The following is a 22119-nucleotide window of genomic DNA, read 5'->3' as shown; positions in this document are numbered from 1 at the left end:
TCACCTTCCAACTTCTCCTGTAACTTTTCCCAATTATATGCATCTTTCGTATTTTGTTCATAGCCTAGTTGACACCCTGATGCAATTTCTTGAAAATTCTACTATAATCAATATAGCTTTTCTCATGGCATCTATCTTATCCCTTTTCCTTATCTTCTTTGATGTCTCTCCATACTGTAGATAGAAAGGGATGTAAAATTTTGTTGACATTCCCTTGCTGCCTCCTTTTACTCCATGCCTATAGTATAATTTTCCTCCTGGGGTGCTTATATTTTTGTCTTAATTATTCTGGCAACACCTAGGATGTTACTTTTAATAAGCAATTACCAGTTCCAGTTCTTGAATTCTGAATTTGTTTAATTCTATGAATTGATGCTGTTTTGGATTAACTGTTGTTGTTTTCAATGTTCAGGACTCTCTCTTCTGTTTATGATACATCATCATATCTAAGATATACTGGCTACTCCAGTTATTTTACTAGAGTCCAAGAACTAAACATCATTATCATCTCGCTACAGCATTATCTGTAATAATACCTTATTGGATAGTCATTCTGTTGCATTTCAAAAATGAAGATTTAGGCAAACAAGTTATTAGCGCATGATGCAGTATGTGGCAGCTCATGACTTGTAGATAGTTTATACGGTGCCTGGGAAACCACAGAAAAAGTGGGTTATCTTGTTTCAATTGTTCCAAATGTGTGAACATTTTGCAAATTATCTAGTATACATTATTCTTATATGCATCACCTTTATTTCTTGCTCATTCCTTGACCGACATTTATGCTGCAGAATTTATCACTATCAATGATGGCAGTGAAGTTTCAAATTCTTAGTGAAGCCATGACATTCATATAATTCTGGTGTTCAAATGATTTATTCTCAGTCGAGAAGTGGTAAACTCCAACATACTTGCCCACTGCTTGCAGAATTATGCTGAAGAGACAACTGCACTGAAAGATTGCGCAGCTACATTTGTGTTTCCAGAGGGTACAACATTCAGTCCCTGGTGTTGAGCTTTTCTTTTACAGGGCAAAGTAAAAGGCAAAGGTGCCTCCTTTCTGTTTTCAATTAAGGAATTGTTTGGGCAAGCCAAAAAGTAATGCTTTCTCTCCTCTGAAGAAGATGCTACTGAGATAAAAGCCATTTCAATGATTGAAAGACTGGCAAAACGCACAGGAAACACAAGTCAAGCAAGAGGGTCCAAAGAGTATTACTGGCTTGAGAAAACGGTTAGCAGGCATGATCGGTTTTTGTTTGATGTGGATGTATATAATGGAGCTGAGATATTTTATTTAGTACAAGAGGTATTCTAAATTATCCATATATATCATGTAAAGAAACTGTTTTGAATATTACTAGATTATTTTATTTGTTGTGAATATAGTGATTTTACCTGTATCAGGCATTCCGAAACTTTTCCTGTCAGACTTTTCTACCATAGAACAATATCCGAGACAATAGGGTCGAGGTTGGTTGAGCTGTGTAGGTATTACTCCAATAAGGCTCAATTGCCCAAGAAGGGAAAACGGGAGATGTTTTTTGATTGGATGCTTTTATATATGCTATAATCATATATGCCGTAAATAAGTGACATCAAGACACCTATCAAATTGATCCGGTACCTACGTGATTCTCATCATGATTAGAAAGGCATGCTGTGGAATATTTGGAGAGAAACGACACCAGTAATGCTGAAAGAAAAAGTTGAGAAGCTTGAAGTTAATTTCCTAGCAAGGGTAGAAGTGACCAAGTCCTCAGTGTCTCTCGGAGGGCCAATGGGAGCTTTAAAAAATCTAGACGGGTAGAAATTCTCCCTCCTTAGCACTCTTGTGCAAGAGGATGCAATGGTGCTCCACCTATTATGAATTCGTGCTTCAGAACTTATAGGGCCTATTCCCCTTTATGGACCTTCCATTTGCTGTAGAGTTGGTTGGCTCCTAATCAACTATTGTACTAACTCCTCAACTCCTATGTTTGATGTAAGGATTTTGTTACTGTACTTTAAAGAGTATTTTAGTTTTTTTATTATTTATCTATTTCTGACCGTCGGATTAAATATGGACCATTCAGATTTCAAGCGATTGAAGTCTCAATGTGCATGATTGATGTGGTAAATATTTCAAAGATCAAAATTATTTTATATCATAATTAAATTGATTTTTTTAAAAAAATATCTTTCCATAGTCGGCCTTCGAAGGTGGGGTGGAGAAGTTACGGGCCTTGAGAGAATGGGGGCATAGAGCAATCACGGGCCGTCGGAGGGTGGGGGGTGACGGTGCGGGGCGGTGGGTGGCGCCAAGCAGCCATGGGCACTGGGCGGGAGAGGGGGTGGGGGTTGCAGAGTAGTAGTCATGGGCCACTGGGCATAGGATTGGGGGGCTGCAGAGTAGCCCGGGGCTATTGGGTCAAATGGGGGGCGATCGTGGAGGCAATGGGCGGTATAGAGTAGCTGCAGATGCTGGATGAGGGAGGGGGTGGGGGTCACAGAGAAGCCACGAGCTGCTGGACAGGGGGGTGAAGGTGGGAACCACGAGCACGCGTTGGGGGGTTGGTGGTGCGGAGAAGCCATGGGCTGCTGGGGGGGGGTGGGGGGAACCACGGACTGCTTGGGGGGAGGGGGGGATTGCGGATGCGGATTGGGACGAAGGTGTAGAGCAGCTTCGGGCACTGGATGGGGGGAGGAGAGGGTGGTGTGGGGCTGGTGGTGCAGAGAAGCCACGGACTGCAAGGGAGGGGGCACAGCGGAACTGCTGATGCCCCGAGGGGAGGGACTGAGAGCAGCTCCGCCACAGGGAAGGGGGCGCACGGAGAAGAAACGGCCAAAGGAAGGAAGAATGAAAAAAATAAAAAATAAAAAATTATTTTTTAAAAAATATAAAAAATAATAATATATAATATTTGAAATATTTTTTATAATAAAATAATATAAAAAAGTACTGTGTATGAAATTGAATCTTTTCACCCTAGCCTGCAATCCACTCAACGAGCAAAAGAGAGGGGGAGGGAGGGCGGGCGCTACTTGGACCATCCTTAGAAACACTTACACCTGGTAATGCTTTATGTGCGTTTTGCAATCCTAACAAAGCTCATTGTGAAGCAAATTGAAACAAGCGTAAAATTTTCCATCAAAGAGTTTGAAATGATGAACATAAGAAATTACTCACATTATTTAGCATAGAACTTCAAATTATAAATAAAAAGAAAAAAAAAACCCACAAAAGCAATAGTGCTTCTCTGGCTGTTTGCACGGAGATGTCATTTATGATTAATGCTTAGCCATAAGGTCAGTTGACAAGCAGAATAATTTAGTGATGCATTTGGTTCATGGTTGAAATCGAAATTGAAAAAGATTGGAATGAAAATCAAAATGATAATTTTTTTCGATGTGTTTGGTTCATGATTGGAATTGGAATGAGATTTGAATACCAAGAGAAAATAGATATCGGATTTGGAGGGATTGAGGCATTTTCATTCTTCTCCGGAATTAGAATAGGAGTGCAACTCCATTCCAACCAAATCAAAGGAATAGGTGTCGATCATTCTCATTCTTATATCAAAGTCTAACTTTCTTCAACCAAACATATCCTAGATTACTTTCTTTATACTGCTTTTCTCTTTCAAAATTGACCACAAACATTGATGAAGACATCCATAGAAGCCTCTGATTTATTCTCATTAAATTTGTGAAAAATATAATTAGAATTAAAATTGACAATTTCATGTCCTTGTCAAATAGCCTCACCAGCAAAGCAAAACTAGAACATTATGAAAATAGCATCCTTGGCAGGTACCCCACTGTTTTTGGATGAATGGACAGAAAAGTTGCTGCGGATGGGATACGCCAGAGTTTGTATGCTTATGGACACCACAAAGAGTATGTGTCCAAGTGCCAAGGTTTGGTTGAAAGGGAAATCTATATGGTAGCAGTTCATATACGAAGAACTACTGGATATATGTTATATTTGTGGGAAACTAGGGAAGACTATGGACTTTTGTGACTGTAAAGCTGAGAGGTCAGCCAATTTAAAGCCCATCTACAGTCCTTGGATCAGAGCTGCTAGGGTGCCTTTGAACTCTATGTCAGTCCCAAAAACTACGAAGTCACCAAACCAAGGGCCTGTTAGTGGATACTCTGATACAAGGTGGACTCCACCCCGAAAAACTTCAAAAAAATCTCCACCAAGATCCCAAGCGGCTAATGGTAGGAATCAAGACTTTGTGGGGCCTCAAAATTTGCACCTCTAATGAATATTAATGTTGGAGATGTTGGAGATACCCAGTTAATGGACTTTCAGTAGACATCCGGAGACAAGGCTGAATTGGTTGGGCCATCTCATATTAAGGAGAAGAGGAAGAGATCCCCACCTAAGCTAGTGACACAGTGGAAATCACCAGGTTCTGATTCACCACCTCAATCCGAAGTCCTTGTGGTAGAAGAGGAGCAAAATGAAACAAAGGGGAACAGTGGGCAGTCTGAGTCTTCCTCAAATAAACATAAGTCAGCAATCACCAAAGTTTGGAAGCCAGTGGGAGGAGTCACGGGGACTTCTCAACAATGGGAATAAGGATCACAATACTCAATTGGTGTCATACTCGGAGGATCGACGACCTCAAGATCTCCAATCAGGTACTAACCTATCAACTCACAAATGATAGTTCATCAGCTTCATTCTAATCTTACTCAAGTGGAGGCTTCTTGATCTACTATAATGTTATTGATGAAGCCTCAATAAGTACCAGTAGTTCAATGGATAAGGTTGGGGTGTTGGAGGATGTTGGAAACTGTCCTAGGGGAACAAGCTTCACTCAATTGAATTCTCAATAAAGCTCATTGCATGGAACTGCTAGGAGGCTGCAAAGCCTTCCTTTTTCAGTTACTCTAAATTGATGATCAGGACTCATACTTCTGATATTTATTACTTTTTTGAGACTAGACTATCCTGTCAAGCTTAGCCTCGAATTTGTAGATTCATGGGACCCTTATGGGACGTATATATGATTCTATCTATCAGTCTTTCTGAAGATATTGTAGTAACTTGTAGGAAGTCAATTAGTGCAGTCTATTTTACACATACTGATAAGCAAGTAGCTTTTGGAGTTATATCTTTACATAATAAGCCATCTTGGATATTAGGGGCCTATATGCGAGTATAGATAGTAGAGAGAGGCAAGGTTTGTGGAAGGCTGTTACTGTTGTTTTATCTTTGTGATTCTTATACTTTTGGTTGAAGACTTCAATTATATACTTGAAGCTAAAGACAAGAAGAGGCAAGCCTTTTAGAGTGAATAGGGAAGTTCGGGAGTTCCGAGCCTTCATCCAACAAATGGGCCTTTGGATTTGGGATACCAGGGGCCTTCATATACCTGATGCAATAATCGTCATGGTTTGGCCTAGGTGTGGGGAGACCAAAATTTTTTTGGATCGGTATCACTCAGGTTTGAGAAGATGTGGTTGTGCTGTGATGGAATTAATGATGTTATTAAAGAAGCTTGAAAGATTGACGGCAATCATTCCCCAGATGTTAGATTAACCATGCTACTACATAAAGTTAGAAGGGCCATTAAACAATGGAAAGGGCGTATTGGGAACCTCTTTAAGAAAGGCCAAGAGCTTGAGAATCAGATTTATCAGATCCAGATGCAAGAATCTTATATTGGGGTTCTATCTGATCAACAATACATGTACTTATTAGAGTTGTTACAATCTTATAATAGGAATTTATATAAGCAGAAAATACTATGGAGGCAAAAATCTCAAACTACTTGATTGTGTGAAGGAGATGATAAATAAAATATTTTCACAAGACCACGATTCTTAGGAGACAAAGAAACAGAATATATATGATAAGGGATGATCAAGGGACCCAAATTTATGACCAAGAGGAAATTAAGAGGTTACTTAATGTGCATTTTCAACAAAGATGGATGATGCAACAATAAGCTGAAGTAATGGATTCTCCGATGGCTAAAGTTCGGGTGTCTAGTGAGCAAAATGAATCTTTGATTCAAGTAATTATGATAGACGAGATTGAAAGGGCATTGCAGGATATGCATCCTGATAAAGCTTCAGGTCTGGATGGATTTTCTACGTTTTTTTTTCATCACTTTTGGCATATTATCGAACAAGATGTTATGGCTGCTGTTAAACATGTCTCTCGATTAGTGTTATGCCTTCCTCATGGAAAAGCACTTATATTGCATTAATCCCAAATCTAACCCGAAAATGTTGCATGATTTTAGACTAATTAGTCTCTATAACACTATTTATAAAATTGTGGCTAAAATCTGGCTGCTAGGTTAAAGCCTATTCTTCCTTATTTGTGTTGGCTGAACAGAGGCTTTCATTCAAAGCAGAGTATTTTTGACAATATATTATTAGCTCAAGAACTCATGCATTCTCTTAGCAGGGCTCCCTCTTCTAAGAGCTTGATGACGTTAAAACTAGACATAGAGAAAGCATATAATCAAATTTATTGGCCTTTTCTCTTCAATGTCTTACAACAACTTGGGTCTCATTATAGATTTATCCGATGGGTCAAAGTTTGTGTTTGTGACCCTAATTTGCATTGCTTATCAATGATCGGCCATCTGGTTGGTTTCTTCCGACTAAATATTTTCGTTAAGGATGCCCATTGTCACTATATCTCTTCATTATATGCTCTAAAATTCTCTTCAAGTTCATACACTATATGGTGCATAGCAGATTACTGAGAGCCTTTGCCCCTAGAGACGGATCCGTTATTTTCATTTATTTTTTGCTGATGACTACATTCTAGTCGCTAGGGCCGCTGTAAGAGATGCTATTACTTTGTTTTCTATTTTGCAGACTTATTGTGCCATGTCTGGTCAACTTATTAATATATCTAAATCTCATATTATGTTTAGCCCCTCTACGTCTTCATCAGTTAAACATGGATATATTGTTTGTGGATATAAATCAAAGGTGCAGAGCCTAGAAATACTTAGGGTTTCCTTTGAAAATTAAGAGGTTAACTTCATCTGATTTTGACTATGTATTGCAGATGCTGACATCCAAAATTGTTGGGTGGAAATAGAGAGCCTTTTACTTGTTGGGAGAACTACTTTGATCCAATCTATATTGTCTTCAATTCCACTATATTCAATGTATGTATTCCATTTTCAGCTTCTGTTATTCAAAAGATAGAAAAGAGATTCGTGCTTTTCTCTGGGGGATGATTCTAATAGCAGAGGGCTGCACTTAATCTCTTGGGATCATATGTGCATGCCTAAGAAATGGGGGGGACTTGGTCTTATGTCGATGATACGGCGGTGCCAAGATGCCTTTACAAGCTAGCAGCAAATGTGGTATTAAATTCTTCTTCACTTGGGCCTAATTAGTGGCTGCAAAGTATCATCTTCAAGATAATTGGGACTTGTATGCAACTCCCTGTAACTGTTCTCCTATCTGGAGGAGACTTTGCACTGCTGGTACAAAAATTAAATTTCAGTTCTAATAGTTGATTGGAAATGGTAGATCTATACATATGTTTCATGGCCCTTAGATTTCTAATATCCTACTTGAAGGTAGCCTACCTTTTCTAATATGGATATTGCTAGGGATGACCTATGTGTTTCTGATCTGATTACTCCTTCAAAAGAGTGGAATGATGATCTTTTGGCCATAATTTTTTCAATTGAAATGATAAAATTGATCAACTATTTGCCCATACCACAAGGGGATTGGTCTGATCAGTTAGTTTGGTATCAATCAAAGTAGCCTCTTGTTCATCTCTCTGATATGTCCATGGCTGTCGAAAGGTCCGATGGTTTTCCTTCTAGGAAGGACTGTGCTTGGATTTGGAAGCTTAAAGTCAACCTAGGCTTAAATTCTTTTGTGGAAACTTGTGTGGGGTAGATTGCAATCTAAGGTTATGTTGGTAAGGAGGGGAATTATCCCACTTGGTGGGCAGTTTTGTGATTTATACTCCTGAGGCTGAGGAGGATTGTGAATATGTTGTGATCACATATTCATTTACTGAGCAGTGTTGGCTTTTTTTAGCTAAAAAGTGCAGTATTACTTTCAACCTTTGTCCTTCTCGGGACTTACTGCATTGCTATCAGGCACATGGAAGAGGAGGTGAAATCTAATGTTGCTTATGTGGCTTGAATGATATGGAAAGCTCGAAATGAATGTGTATTCCAACAAGTTCAGCAAACTCCTCATCATGTGATTCATATGGCATTATTTCTATCTAAAGAATACTTAGCTATTCCGTTGCTGCACTGGGCAATGGCATTCAGCGTCAGCTGATGAAATATCCTTCCATGGTGGTATCATGGTTGCCCCTCCTGCTGGAGTATATAAAATAACTTTGATTCCTTAGTAACTTGTGATCAGGCTGCTGTAGGCTTTGTGATTAGAAATGAAGTTGACAAATTAATTATAGCTGGGGGCTGTCAATTGATGCTTTCATCCATACCATATGACGAGCTTTTTGTAGTATGGTTAGGCCTTCAAGTGGTTGTGAATGAATTGGAAGTTCGACAGGTTTGGATTGAAGGTGACTCATTAGTAGTCATCTCTTGGTTGCTGCTGTCTAAATCTAACAACTATTTAAATCCCCTGATTAAAGACATGATATCTGGGCAACAGGTATGTAGGCTGTGTCATATCACTCATATATTTCGTGAAGCTAATCAGGTAGCGGATTATATGGCTAATTGTGCTTTATGAGGTAATATTGTGTGGAAGAAAGGAGATATTCTGGACCTTCTTTTGCAGTTATTTTGCAAGCTAATGCATATCAAATTTCCTTTCTGAGGTATGGATAACGCTATAAGGTTTGTTGTTTGGATGACAGAAGTTGGGGGATAGCTTGTGGCTTTCTTTACTTGAGTTACTGGATGGTTTTCAATTTTATTAGTTGATGGGCTATCTATCTCATGTTTATACATTTGGATCTTCTTTTATATACGGATGGCTATTATTTATATTCCTCCTCTTATTGCTCTTGTTGAATTATACTGGATTCCTCATAACCGTGCCAGCTTATCGATACAGTATTATAAGCTCCAGCAATTGCCTATGGATATGGATAATGAGCAAGGAATGTTTTCTCTTGTGCTTTATTTGTTACTGTGGATGTTCTTCAGCTTTACCAACACCATTGTGATTGTTCCTTGCATCATCATTTCAGAATGTCAATCAGACTACAATATATATTTGCTGCTGGGAGATTCAAATTATTTTTGTTATATGTTCGTCTTGAAGGTTTTATGGCCTTTGGTAGCTCAGAACATCTGAATATAATCTAAACTTCACCAGAGAATCTGCCAAATGGTCATCGTACTTTACTTCCTTTCATTCTTATGTTCAATCTTATTTCTTTTCATCTACAAAAGTTGATGATTCAAACTCAGGTGCTTTATTGGTCTTCCAAACCTTTACATCTTTTGAATATTCTGCGACTGATTGGAAGGGATGATTGTTATGGAGCCTTGTGGAGCAGGCATTTTAGCAAATAGAAAAGCACATTACAGGGGAGTATGGCTATCTGGAAAGCTGCTATCTTCCTACTTGTCTCAAATTACTTACGCTTGGTTTGGTCTGTATTAAAATATTTCTATCGGTGTGTGGACATGTAAGCTGGAGATGACACTGTCTATTTTGGATCTCTGTACTTTGTTTCTTATTTAATGGCTTTTCTACCAAAAAAAAAAAAAAAAAGCAAAACTAGAACACGATATATAAATATGGAAACATGTGCAAAATTCAATCTACTTCAATTTTTAAATACTAGCAACTGTCTCAACCTCAAAGAGAAAAAAAAAAAAGAAAAAAAAAAAAAAAAAAAAAATATATATATATATATATATATATATATATATATAAAACAAGAGATTCCCCATAAGAAAAAAACCTTTTTCATTTCACTGGAAGACACAAGAATATAATGTCCTGTATGCTAGTATAAATGTCAAAGTATCAGAATATAACAAGAGATTATCTACAAGTCCTTAAAAAAGGTTTTCATCATTCCGAAGCTTCTATGTTGCAAGATTCATTTAACGACCGAATTGGGTCATTATAGTATTGTTGGGTAGTTAGAGAACATTATTTATTAATATTTAAATGAAATTATAATATTTATTGGTTCTTAAATTGGTAAAATTTATCTGGTCACATATAAGATGGGAAACCAAGACTAGCCACACATGTGAGTCCAAATAAGAAAGAAAGAAGAGATTACGTTATCGTCATGAAAAAACTGACATTGATCTATCAGTAAATTAGTTTTGAAAAGGTAAAAATGAAAGAATCATCATTAGCAATTATAGTTGGATTGAGTAAGGAAAATATCAGAAGATTAGATATTTCAAAAATATATTGATAAATTTTTAAAATGAGATTTTTGAAAGAAAGAATAAAACAGACAAAGTGGCAGAAGATTGGAACATTTGATAATTTGATTGACATCTCCTCTTTTTTTTTTTTTTTTTTTTTTTGGAGGGGGGACTAGCATTGATCATCCCAAAAGATGTGTAGGATATAGTCAGATATTTTTTAAAATAATATTTTTTAATAAAATATTTTAAAAATATAGTAGATCGAAAATTATTTTCGGAACTACCGTTATGACACCTCAGCTGAAATCGTGGGTTGAACCCAGATTTCAAGTTCATATGGCCATCTGATGTGGGCCAAAAAAATTTGAAACGTGGGCTCAACCCATAGTTTCACTGGAGTTGTGGGCCGAGCCAATGATTTTCTTTTTTTTTAATGTCATTTCTCCTTCCCCCTCCATTTTTTATCTTTTTTTTTCCTTTTCCTGCTGTTATGCTCCAAACCCGGGACATAACACGGCCATGCTACCGAGGATGAACCCACGATAACACGAAGCCAAAATTCATCTTCTTAAATATAATAACAGTGTATCACAAATAAATGTAATAATAAAGTTCAAAATATTTAATTAAACCAAAACTGGTTCAGAGCATCTAAATCCAAAGATAAAATAATCCGAGTCTTAAAATTCATAAAGACTACGATCCATAAACATAAACTGAATTCCTAGAGCAAAATTTCTAAACTTGCTTTGCTGATCCCCAAGCCTGGATTCCTTTCCTTCGGTCCTAGCCTTATTTCTCTGTACATGAAAAAGAAAATAAAAAGAATATAAGCTACACTAGCTCAGTAAGTAGACTTCCGCTTCCTTACCGGATCAAGCATAAGTTTTCTATGATAATGCATCATTTAGCAAATAACAATTATTACAAAAATAAATATTTCATAGAGCATATAATAAAACAAGTTATAAGCTCATCATGCATGCATAAATCATGTATATTTCACAATTATGAATCGTAAATCATTTTCATCATGTATTCATGTTATGTTTCAAATCATTGCTCATAGACATTCGTGCTAAGGTCACTATTATACCCGTGACAGGGCCATGTTTCTTAATCGACAGAGTTCTTAATTATGTGCCAATTTTATACCCGCTGGCAGGGTCATGTTTCATGTGGATGCTAGCTCCGGATGTCGACCTTCCCGAAGGGATTCATTCATAGCTATCTGAGAGCCTTTGAAATCATTTTATCTATTTCTTAAAACATACATATACATAAATAGAAAAATAATGAAATTCATGCTTCATAATCATGCCATTTTTATAAAATATATTCATGAAATCAATGCTCATAATAATACATGCTTTTTCATATCACATATGCCGATCCTTATTTTATGAAAAATTATGATTTTATCAATAGCAATTCTTTACATAAAAGCATGATCATTTAAAAATAAATAAGGAGCATAAAATCCACTTATCTCGATCGTCCAGGACCTTTTAATCTTCCTTAAAAGAATCAAACAGTCCTATTTAAAATATTAAATCATCAATAAATTTTATTTCATATATTTAATAAAATTACATAATATAAAAAAATGACCGATTTGATGATCAGTCCAATAAATCTCTCCCTTCGGCTCTAAACCGATTTAAGATCATAGGTCCCTAGGAGTGTAGAAGATAGCCTAATAAGGGATTCATAGGATTTCTTGGAGAGAAATTTTTTTTTAGAGAGAGAAAGTAGAGAGAGAACGAATCCAAATTCTAGAGAGAGAAAGACTTTAGAGAGGGATGAGAGAAACTTTTTTTTATTTTTATTTTTATTCTTATTATTTTATAAATATATATTTTTCTTTTCTTTTCTTTTTCTTCTTTTCTTTTATTTTTTTTATTATTATCATTATTATTATTATTATATGATTATATATTTTTCTTTTCTTTTCTTTTTCTTCTTCTTCTTTTTTCTTTTCTTTTCTTTTTCTTTTCTTTTTCTTTTCATTTTTTTTTCTTTTTCTTTTTCCCCCCGTGGCCTTCTTTGGCCGGAACAGGGGACCTAGAGGTCTCCGTTCCCTTATGTCGGCCGTTCACGGCCACACCTTGCCCGGTGGTGGCCGGCGGCAAGGGCAGCCTTCTCTCGAGTTCGGAGGACCCGTACCGACGGTCGGTGGTGGCCGTCGGTGCCAGAAAATCGAAGAAAAGAAGAGGCCGGACAGAGGTTCTCTTTTCTAACAAATTCGGCGACTCCCGTTGCCGGCAATAGTGCCCACAGGCACTGGAAAGAAGGGAGAGAAGAGAGGAAGAGGAAGGAGACCTTACCACAACCTCCGATGACCCCCACCGGCGTGAAATCGCGGCGAACACAGGTCGAGGAGTCACGGCTTCAAACGAAAAAATCGAAGAAAAACTCCGGCAATCGTCGGTGACTGATGGATCTACCCTTAGAGGAGAGGAGGGGGTTCTTATAGAGCTCGTCCTAGGGTCTTTTAATAGCCCTAGGACTCCGATTCTTGATCGAAATCGGGGAAGAGGAAGACTCCGATGGGAGTCTTCCTCCCTGCTCTTTTTTTTTTGTTTACTGGGCTTAGTGGGCTGGGTTTTTACTGGGCTTAGTGGGCTGGGTTATCACACCTGCACGCGGCCGCCTCTCATTTTTTTTGTCCTGCTCCGCTCTACCGAAGAGTGCGGATGGAGGGGCGCAGGCGGTTGTCGATACTCGTGCGGAGCCATAGGGATTTGAGTTCGCTGGAGTCAGAGGAGGAAAGGACAGAGGACGGTGGCGAGGCGGGACCATGAAGGGTGCGGGGGCTGGTCACGTGGGGTGCGGGAGGTGCCCGAGGCCGGAGAGGGGAGGTGAGGGGGATTGGTGGCATCGGAGCCGAGGGGAGGATAGCGGGTTTGGTGGTCGTGCGGAGCCAGATGTAGCGTAGACGGCAGGTGCGGCACAAATGATGGGTGTGGCGCGGTCTGCGGTGGGGGGGGTCGTGGTGGGAGCGGTGCGAACGGCCGCAACCTGGGCCTCACACGACGGTGGGGGTGTGGGGGGGAGGTGGTGGGAGGAAGGGAAGAGAAAGGAAAAAAAAAGAAAAAAATATTTGAAGAGAAAGAGAAAAAAAATATATATATATTATTATTTTATTATTAATAATAATTTAAAATATTATTTTTAAAAGATGTGTAGGATATAGTCAGATATTTTTAAAATAATATTTTTTAATAAAATATTCTAAAAATATAGTAGATCAGAAACTATTTTCAAAACTACCATTTTGTAGTCATCTCAGCTGAAATCGTGGGTTGAACCCAGGATTTCAAGTCCATATAGCCATCTGATGTGGGTCAAAAAAATTTGAAACGTGGGCTCAACCCACGATTTCACTGAAGTCATGGGTCGAGCCAATGATTTTCTTTTTTTTTTTAACATCATTTCTTCTTCTCCCTCCATTTTTTATCTTTTTTTTCCTTTTCCTACACGCGGCCACCCCTCATTTTTTTTGTCCTGCTCCGCTCTACCGAGGAGTGCGGACGGAGGGGCGCAGGCGGTCGTCGATGCTCGCATGGAGCCACAAGAGCTCGAGTTTGCTAGAGTCGGAGGAGGAAAGGAGAGAGGACGATGGCGAGGCAGGACCACAGAGGGTGCGGGGGCCGGTCATGTGGGGTGCGAGAGGTGCCCAAGGTCGGTGAGGGGAGGTAAGGGGGGTTGGTGGCATCGGAGTCGAGGAGGGGAGGGGAGGGGGTTTGGTGGTCGTGCAGAGCCAGATGCAGCATGGACGGCAGGTGCGGCACAAATGATGGGTGTGGCGCGGTCGGCGGTGGGACGGGCCGTGGAGGGGACGGTGCGAACGGTCGCAACCTGAGCCTCACACGACGGTGGGGGTGTGGGGGGAGGTGGTGGGAGGATGGGAAGAGAAAGAGAGAAAAAAAAAGAAAAAATATTTGAAGAGGAGGAGAAAAAAAGAAAAAAATATATTATTATTTTATTATTAATAATAATTTAAAATATTATTTTTAAATAATAATAAAGTAGTATTTTAAAAATTAAAAAAAAATAATATTTTAAAAAATAAAATTAGGGGAGGGATAAGAGATGAAAACAATATTTAAAAAAGTATATTATTTTTTAAAAATAAAATATTATAAAAAAATAATAATTTTTTAAAAATACTAATTTATTATTATTTAAAAATAATAATATATTATCTTTTAATTTTAAAAATATGTTAATGATGGAGTATGTCACCTTCTGTTCTCTCCGCCCGTCCCTTCGAATTTCTATCTCCCTCAGTTAGGGGGGAGAGGATGGAATCGAGCCCTTTCGTCCTCCGCCCCCTCCATCCTCTGTCTGCGCTTATGCCAACTGTTAGTCTTCTCTTACTCGCTCGATTCCGCCATTCGTCCTTTGCTCGCCTATGGTGTCCCTACCCCACCACCCCCCGACCAAAGGAGATAGAAAAGCCCATGGATCCTCTAACACATTATCCTTTTTATATAATATTTTATTACTAATAAAATAATAATATTTTATTATTATCACTAGAATAATAATTTATTATTAATCAAATAATAATATTTTATTATTAAATAAAAAATAAAATATTTTATTAAGTAAAATAAAATCAAAAATTAAAAATAAAAAATTAAAAAATATAAAATATAAAATATAAAAAAATAAAAAAGGCTTCTCTATGCCCGCCCTGCCACCTGCCCTAGCTCTATACGGCTCCTGCAGCCCCACCACCCACCCTTCGTGATGTAGTCCCATACCCCTACCCCACGACATGGCTTTGTGCAGCCCCTAGCCCGCGATGCAACTTTGTGCACCCCCACCCTTTATACAGCGCCCCTCCCCACCCCACCGTGGCTTCATGCTGCTTTACGCTCTCCCACCTTCCTAGGCACAATAGATTTTTTTGTTTTTATTAAAATTTCATAAATATTAATACACCATAGATCCTTTTTATATTTTAACGGCACTATGGATCTTTTTTTATTTATTCAACACATCACTCTTTTTTATTTTTATTTTTATTTTTTATTTTTATTTTATTTAATATATTATTTTTTTATTTTTATTTTATTTTATTTAATATATAACTTCATACTTCTCTTCTTCCCTCTCCTCCCTCTTTTCAAGACACACACACCACCCAACCACCCACAAACTCGGTGAAGCGTGTGTGTCGAGATTCATAACTGCTGAAGAGAGAGATGAGTGAGAAAGAGAAAGGAAAAGAGTTGATTAGGATTTCTTTGCCATCCTTCAACGAAGATCCACCTTGTCCTGTTCATTCCGATCGCTCCGAAATGGAGAGGATTTCCACACCTAGCCTCTCTACAAACCATGATTGTCCTCCACAGGGGACGATTGGTGCATCCTTGGCTCAAGCGGCTAGTCGAAGTGGATCCCGACCAGCTGAGATTTTGTCGTACTTGATCTCAGGTGGCTCAAGGGATTAGGCATTTTTGATGGAAGACCTCCAAAGCTACTGATGAGCAAGTGGAAGCTTTGGAGCGGAGGTTTTTGAAGGTTGTCTCTTTTGCAGATGATGAAATCGACCAATCTTGTGCACGATGGAAATCAGCTATGGTCGATAAATTTCTCGATAAAGAATTTCCTATAGATTTTATTATTAAGGAGATGAAAGTCGGATGGGGAGTTGAGGGTCACTTCCAAGTCTCAACCCTTTCTTAAGGGGTTATTCTCTTTGAGCTGCCTTCGGAGGGAGTTCAAAGTAGAATTTTGGCGAAGGGCCCTTGGTCCCTGATAGGCCAACTGCTTACTCTAGAAAGCTGGCATCCTGGCTTCAACCCTAGCCAACATGAAATTCGTCAGGTCAGGGTTTGGATTCAGCTGTCGGATCTTCCATTGGAGCTATGGGATAAGGATAAGATATTCAAAATAGTTTCTGTAGCTGACTCCCCTCTTTTTCTGGATGAGTGGATAGAGTCATCTTTTCATAAGAGTTTTGCTCATGTCTGTGTTCTGATAGACATCAAGAAGTATATCTGCCCGAGTACTAAGATCAGGATGAAGTCAAATATTTACTGGTAGCACTTTATTTATGAGGAGTTACCTGATCTTTGCTCTTGCTGTGGTCACCTGGGGAAGACCTTGGAAACTTGTAGCCATTCCAAAAATCATGATGCTAAGGAAATACTTGGCCCCTAGATTAGGGCAGCCGGGTGCCGGTCTCTCTCCAGGTATCACAGGAATCTAAGACCACAGGTGGTCGAGTATCTGAAGGTGGACAATCTTCATCTGAATGGCTTCAATTGAAGAAAATGGCAAAAAAGTCCCATTCTAAAGCCCCCAATGGCTCTGTCAACCCTCCAGAAGGAGGCTTAGGCTCTAGATTTTCTCCTCTTAGGCCCAATTCTGAAGAGCCAGAGGTGGTTGATCATGTGGAAATAGTACCTATAAAACAATACATTTCAAGTGATGAGCCTACCAAAGAAAAAAAGAAGAGATCATCCAATAAAGATCCGGAGGTTAGGAAAGCTTCAAGCTCAAAGTCCCCTCCTAAATCTAAGGTCTTTGTCCATGAGGATTCAAAAAACTAGAGTGATGAGCAGACTCAATCCTCTACTGTGCTGGCTCTCAAACAACACACTACTTGTAAAGAAGTTTGGAGGCCAGTTGCAATTGTTCCATATATTCACCTTCCAATATAAGCTCAACCTAAAGTTTCAGTGGAAAAATTTAATGGCCCAACTCATCCCAAAGCATCTCCTACTATTGGTTAGGGTACTATCTCTTATTCTCATCAGGCTTACTTTGAATCCTTGCATAGTTTACTAGCTTCTACTGTTAATGACTATTCTGAGGGTTTCTGTTTGTCCTCAAATGATATGGCTAAGGGGTATTTAGTTGCATCAGCTTCAAATCAATAATGAAAATTCTTAGTTAGAATTGTCGGGGGGCAGAGAAGAGCTCCTTTAGAAATTACACTAAAGCTCTTCTTCGTTAGCATAATCCCGATATTTGTTGTTTCTTTGAAACTAGACTATCTGATCAAGCTTCATTGAAGGTTCTTAAGCTCTTGGGTCCTATATGGCTTTCATATGTTATTCTGGCTTAGGATTTTTTAGGTGGCATTATTATCTTTTGAAAGAAAAACCTTGGCACTCTTAGTTTTATTCATACTGATAGGCAAGTGATCTTCGGAGTCATTTCTTGTGATCAAAATTTGGATTAGATTCTTGGCATTGTTTATGCTAGTACTCATGGGCTGCATAGAAGAAAGCTTTGGTGCCAGGTCGAGACGGTCTTATCTTCGGGCTTGCCTCTCCTTTTAATTGGTGATTTTAATTGTATAATCAATCTTGATGATAAAAAAAGGGGTAAGTCTTTTGTTATAGACCGTGATATTAGAGAATTTAAATCTTTTCTTCATAAGTCTAGCCTTATGGATCTTGGTTTTATTGGCCCCAATTTCACTTGGTGCAATAATCGGTTTAGTCTTGCTCAAGTTTGGGAGCCTATAGATCGTGCTTTTGCATCTGATAAGTGGATAAATCTTTTTTTTGATTTTAAGGTTCATCATTTGCCTCAGTTTGCTTCGGACCACTGTTCCATTTTACTTGATTAATCTACTTCTTTATCTAGAAGAAATATTCCTTTCCATTTTGAGAAATTTGGCTATTTGCTGATGGCTTTCATGACGTGGTCTGTAATGCATAGAGGTGTAGCGATAATCATTCTCCTGGTATTAAGCTCTCCATGCTGCTCTCTAAAACTAGAAAGGCTATTCTTAAGTGGACATACGCTGTTGGAAATTTATTTGCTAAAGGCCATCAATTGTATGATGAAATATCTCATCTACAGCTCCTTGAATGTTGTATGATGAAATATCTCATGTATAGCTCCTTGAATCTCAAAACAATGGCCTTTCAGATCAGTAGCATTTTCATCTCTTGAATCTTCTTCAACTTTACCATAAAAATCTTCATATACAAGAGGTATTATGGAGACAAAAAGCTAGGGCTCTATCGCTTAAGAAGGGGGATGCTAACACGGCAATCTTTCATAGATCGAGTATAATGAGACAGAGAAGAAATAGTATTACTGCTTTGCACAAGAAGGATAGAAAAATTATGGATACTCCTTCCAAAATTCATGATTTGATTTTAAATCATTTTCAGCATAGATGGGCCATACAATCTGATATTGAACACATGGATATTCCTAGTCTTGCCTCTTCTGTTACTGAAGATCAAAATTCCTATTTATCAAAAATGGTCTCTAGCAAAGAGATCGAAGAAGCAGTTTAGAGTATGCATCTAGATAAAGCTCCCGACCCAGATGGATTTTCTAATTTCTTTTATCAAACTTTCTGGCATATTATAAAAGAGGATGTGATTCAGGCTGTTCAACATTTTTTTATGCATTCTATGATGCTTGATCTTTGGAAGAAAATGAAGCGAAAATTCAGTGCAGGGGCAAAATGATAATTTTAAATTTTTTTCAAAATTACTATTTTACAGCAAAATTATTAATTAATCTCATTAATTAATACTAATTAACCCTACACTAGGATCTAAATATGATACAACAGCATGCATTTAAATTTGAAATTCAAATTTAAAACAGTAAATTTTTTACTGTACTGTGTTCAGAACACATCACCTTTTGCGGGTAGTCGATCACCGCAATCTGATCACCGTCGGAAAGCTCTGATCGTCACATCACAGTCACACTAGTGTCTGACCTCTGCGGATCGTCCACACGAAGCTCCCGTTTGATCGGTTCCTCACGAATGCTAGTTCGTGATTTCACCCTTTTGATGGTTGATGTTGATCGATGTGTGCCGACTTCTCGGATACTTCGAATCATCTACACGATTGGTTGAGAGGCTGATGGATCTCTTCCTAAAATTTGGTGGACTCACGACACTCGTGGCACACCAATCTCACTTCCCAAACCTTAGGTAGAAACCCTAAGGTACACACCAAAAACCCTGCGCCCAATTTTCTTTCTTTTCTTTCTTTTTCTCTCGGAAGGTTTTAGACCTTCACCTCACGCACAAGGCTTCCTCACGCCCCACTTTCTTTCTCAAAATTTTTCTATGCACGCCCCATCTCCCTATCTCTTTTAAAATAGTTCAAAACGTGTCTAATCCGCATGAGAGGATAAAGACAAGTGGTTACACATTTGAATTCAAATCAAATTTGAATTCAAACTAAAACCAACTCATCCCTATCCACTTGGGCGTGAGAAGAGAAGGTGCGAGTCTACTTTGTGCATGGAAAGGTTTCATGAGAAACTCTTTCTCGTGTGAGATGTGGGGCGCTAAAGTGGATAATGTCATGTATGCGCAAGAGATAAGTTATCCATTCAAATTCAAACATGCTTTGAATTTGAATGGCTAACTAATCATCTTTATCCAAATATTGGCGCACAAGAGTGGGCGTGAGAAGGGCTTTGCGTGAGAAAAAATTCACGAGAAGTTTCTTCTCGTGAATTCAAATGGGCGTAGAGTTTTAAGGTGGTGCATGGATTCAAATTCAAATGGTGGTTTGATCTTAATTGAACCAACCTAATCAAAATAGGTTCAGCACAATTAGACTAAATTAAACCTAACTTAATTAGGCTCAATAAAATTTTAATCAAATCAGAAATTGACTAAGCCCAACCCCTGATCAAATCAGGGACCAAACCATCTCGACGATTAGGTCAACTCTTAACCTAATCGAGTCAAACCAACTGAATCCAATTCAATTGGACTTGATCCAAAAATAATTACTCAATCAAATTGAGTTAATTAGTGATCAAATCACTAATAAAACCTCTCATAATTATTGAGTCCAAATCCGATGGGCAATCGGGTATCAAAATCCATCAATATGAAACCTTGATCGAAGAGTTCAAATTCAAAATTTGAAATTCAAAATTTTGACCCCGGTACCCAAAATGTGTGGAACTCATGATCAGAGAATCCTAATTCTCAATCATAGAGTCCCAGACACATAAGACTCATTATCAGCCATCAGATCAGAAAGAAACCTCTAATGTGTGTGACCCCGCAGGTTCGAACCTAAGCCGGTAGCACAGGAATCAATTTCTGTACTAATCGAAGTGACCATCTAGCAATGGTACCCGACGATCGGATAGGTCGAATAGTCTCAATCGCAACATTCAGAACCTACATGAATATGGTTACCGTATAATTCATCCCTTTTGACCCCTGTATTTAGGACGACTCAGGGTTAAACTGTCAACCCTGATGAGATCATCCGAATCGTGCTCAACTCAATTAGTCCTGTGACTCCTCACTAGGACTACCCTGGTCAAAGTTTTGCTAAATTGAAACACGACTGTACACAGCTCCTAAACTGGAGTGGTCAATCCCATCTTGACACACGCACCGACAAGTCAAGTACTTGACTACACCCAGCAGCCTTCCGTCACTGAATTAGAAATTCAGATAGTCCAGTGCCTAAGTGCAGTGAGTTGCTTGCAAGTCATCGTGGCGGTCTCAGGTCGGAGGGATATTTATACCCATATCCCATCGGAGCAAATCTTCACAGTAGAAATAGCTCCAGAGTCGGTCACGTTCAGTGCAGATGTACCATTACATCTCACCTGTATGCCATAACAGTGTCTCCACACTCCTTGGTTATGAAGACAACCAATCCATATGGCACACAACGACCTATGCTCGATAAACGTTGTCATCCTTGGTAACAACGTATCATTTGATCACGAACAGGTTTAAGGACTAAGCGACAAATCCTCCTTTGTCGAGTCTAAATAGTCCTAAGGACTTCACCACAACACAGGAGTTCAATAGAAGATAAAAATTTGTGATAAAAAAATGTCAAAATAATTTTTATATATTTATAATTCATGTACTAATACAAAAGGAGCACAACCGCCAACAGGCTGACGATTGGCTTTGGGACACTATTTCCAACAATCTTCCACTTGGCCTAAAGCCAATCGATGCAGTATCTAATACCCATCTTCGACTTGTAGTCGTTGAACTCCTTCACCGCGATGGCTTTAGTGAATAGGTCGGCCAGGTTCTCCTTCCCGTCGATCTTCTGAAGGTCGACGTCACCTCGATCCACGATCTCCCGGATGAGATGGTAGCGGTGCAGAATATGCTTCGTCTGCTGTGTGCCTTCGGTTCCTTCGCCTGAGCAATGGCTCCAGAGCTGTCACAGTAGAGCAAAATTGAACCAACAAGGGAAGGTGCTACTCCAAGCTCGGTGATGAATTTTTTCAGCCACACCGCTTCTTTGGCAGCATCTGATGCAGCAATATACTCCGCCTCACATACTGAATCAGCCACAGTGTGCTGCTTGAAACTCTTCTAGCAGACAGCCCCACAATTAAGGGTAAAAATAAATCCTGACACACTCTTACTATCATCACGATCAGACTGAAAACTAGAGTCTGTAAACCTTATAAGTCTCAAGTCCGATTCACCATATACAAGCCACTGTCCTTAGTATTTCTTAAATACTTCAGAATGGTTTTAACAACCTTCCAATGATTCTCCCCTGGATCAGATTGGTATCTACTCACTACCCCTAGTGAGTATGCCATATCTGGTCGTGTACATGTCATGGCGTATATGATAGATCCCACTGTCGAAGCATATAGAATCCTACCCATAAGCTCTCTCTCTTGAGGTGTTGTCGGACAATCCTTTTTCGAGAGAGAAATTCCATGGCCTATCGATAGATAGCCATTCTTGAAATTCTCCATGCTGAACCTTTTAAGCATAGTATCAATATAGGTGGACTGGGATAAGCCAAGCAACCTTTTGGATCTATCCCTATAGATCCTCAACCCT

General features: G+C 38.9%; 1 protein-coding gene and 1 long non-coding RNA gene across 2 annotated transcripts in view; both read left to right on the top strand.

Moving 5' to 3' along the window:
- Window positions 1–1415, top strand: part of LOC105048865 (uncharacterized) — a 29332-nt gene extending 27917 nt beyond the window's left edge. Inside the window, 2 exon segments of the mRNA XM_073261228.1 lie at window positions 413–668; window positions 792–1415. The gene's annotated coding sequence lies outside the window, so the exon portion shown is untranslated.
- A 2562-nt stretch (window positions 1416–3977) lies between these two features.
- LOC105048869 (uncharacterized) lies at window positions 3978–9637 on the top strand. The gene is made up of 2 exons (XR_832696.4): window positions 3978–4629; window positions 9384–9637. It is a non-coding gene; the product is annotated as an uncharacterized lncRNA (long non-coding RNA).
- The last annotated feature ends 12482 nt before the right edge of the window (window positions 9638–22119 follow it).

The sequence above is a fragment of the Elaeis guineensis genome, chromosome 7 (assembly GCF_000442705.2).
Source record: "Elaeis guineensis isolate ETL-2024a chromosome 7, EG11, whole genome shotgun sequence".
NCBI lineage: Eukaryota > Viridiplantae > Streptophyta > Magnoliopsida > Arecales > Arecaceae > Elaeis > Elaeis guineensis.
This window is presented reverse-complemented; position numbering and strand designations above follow the sequence as displayed.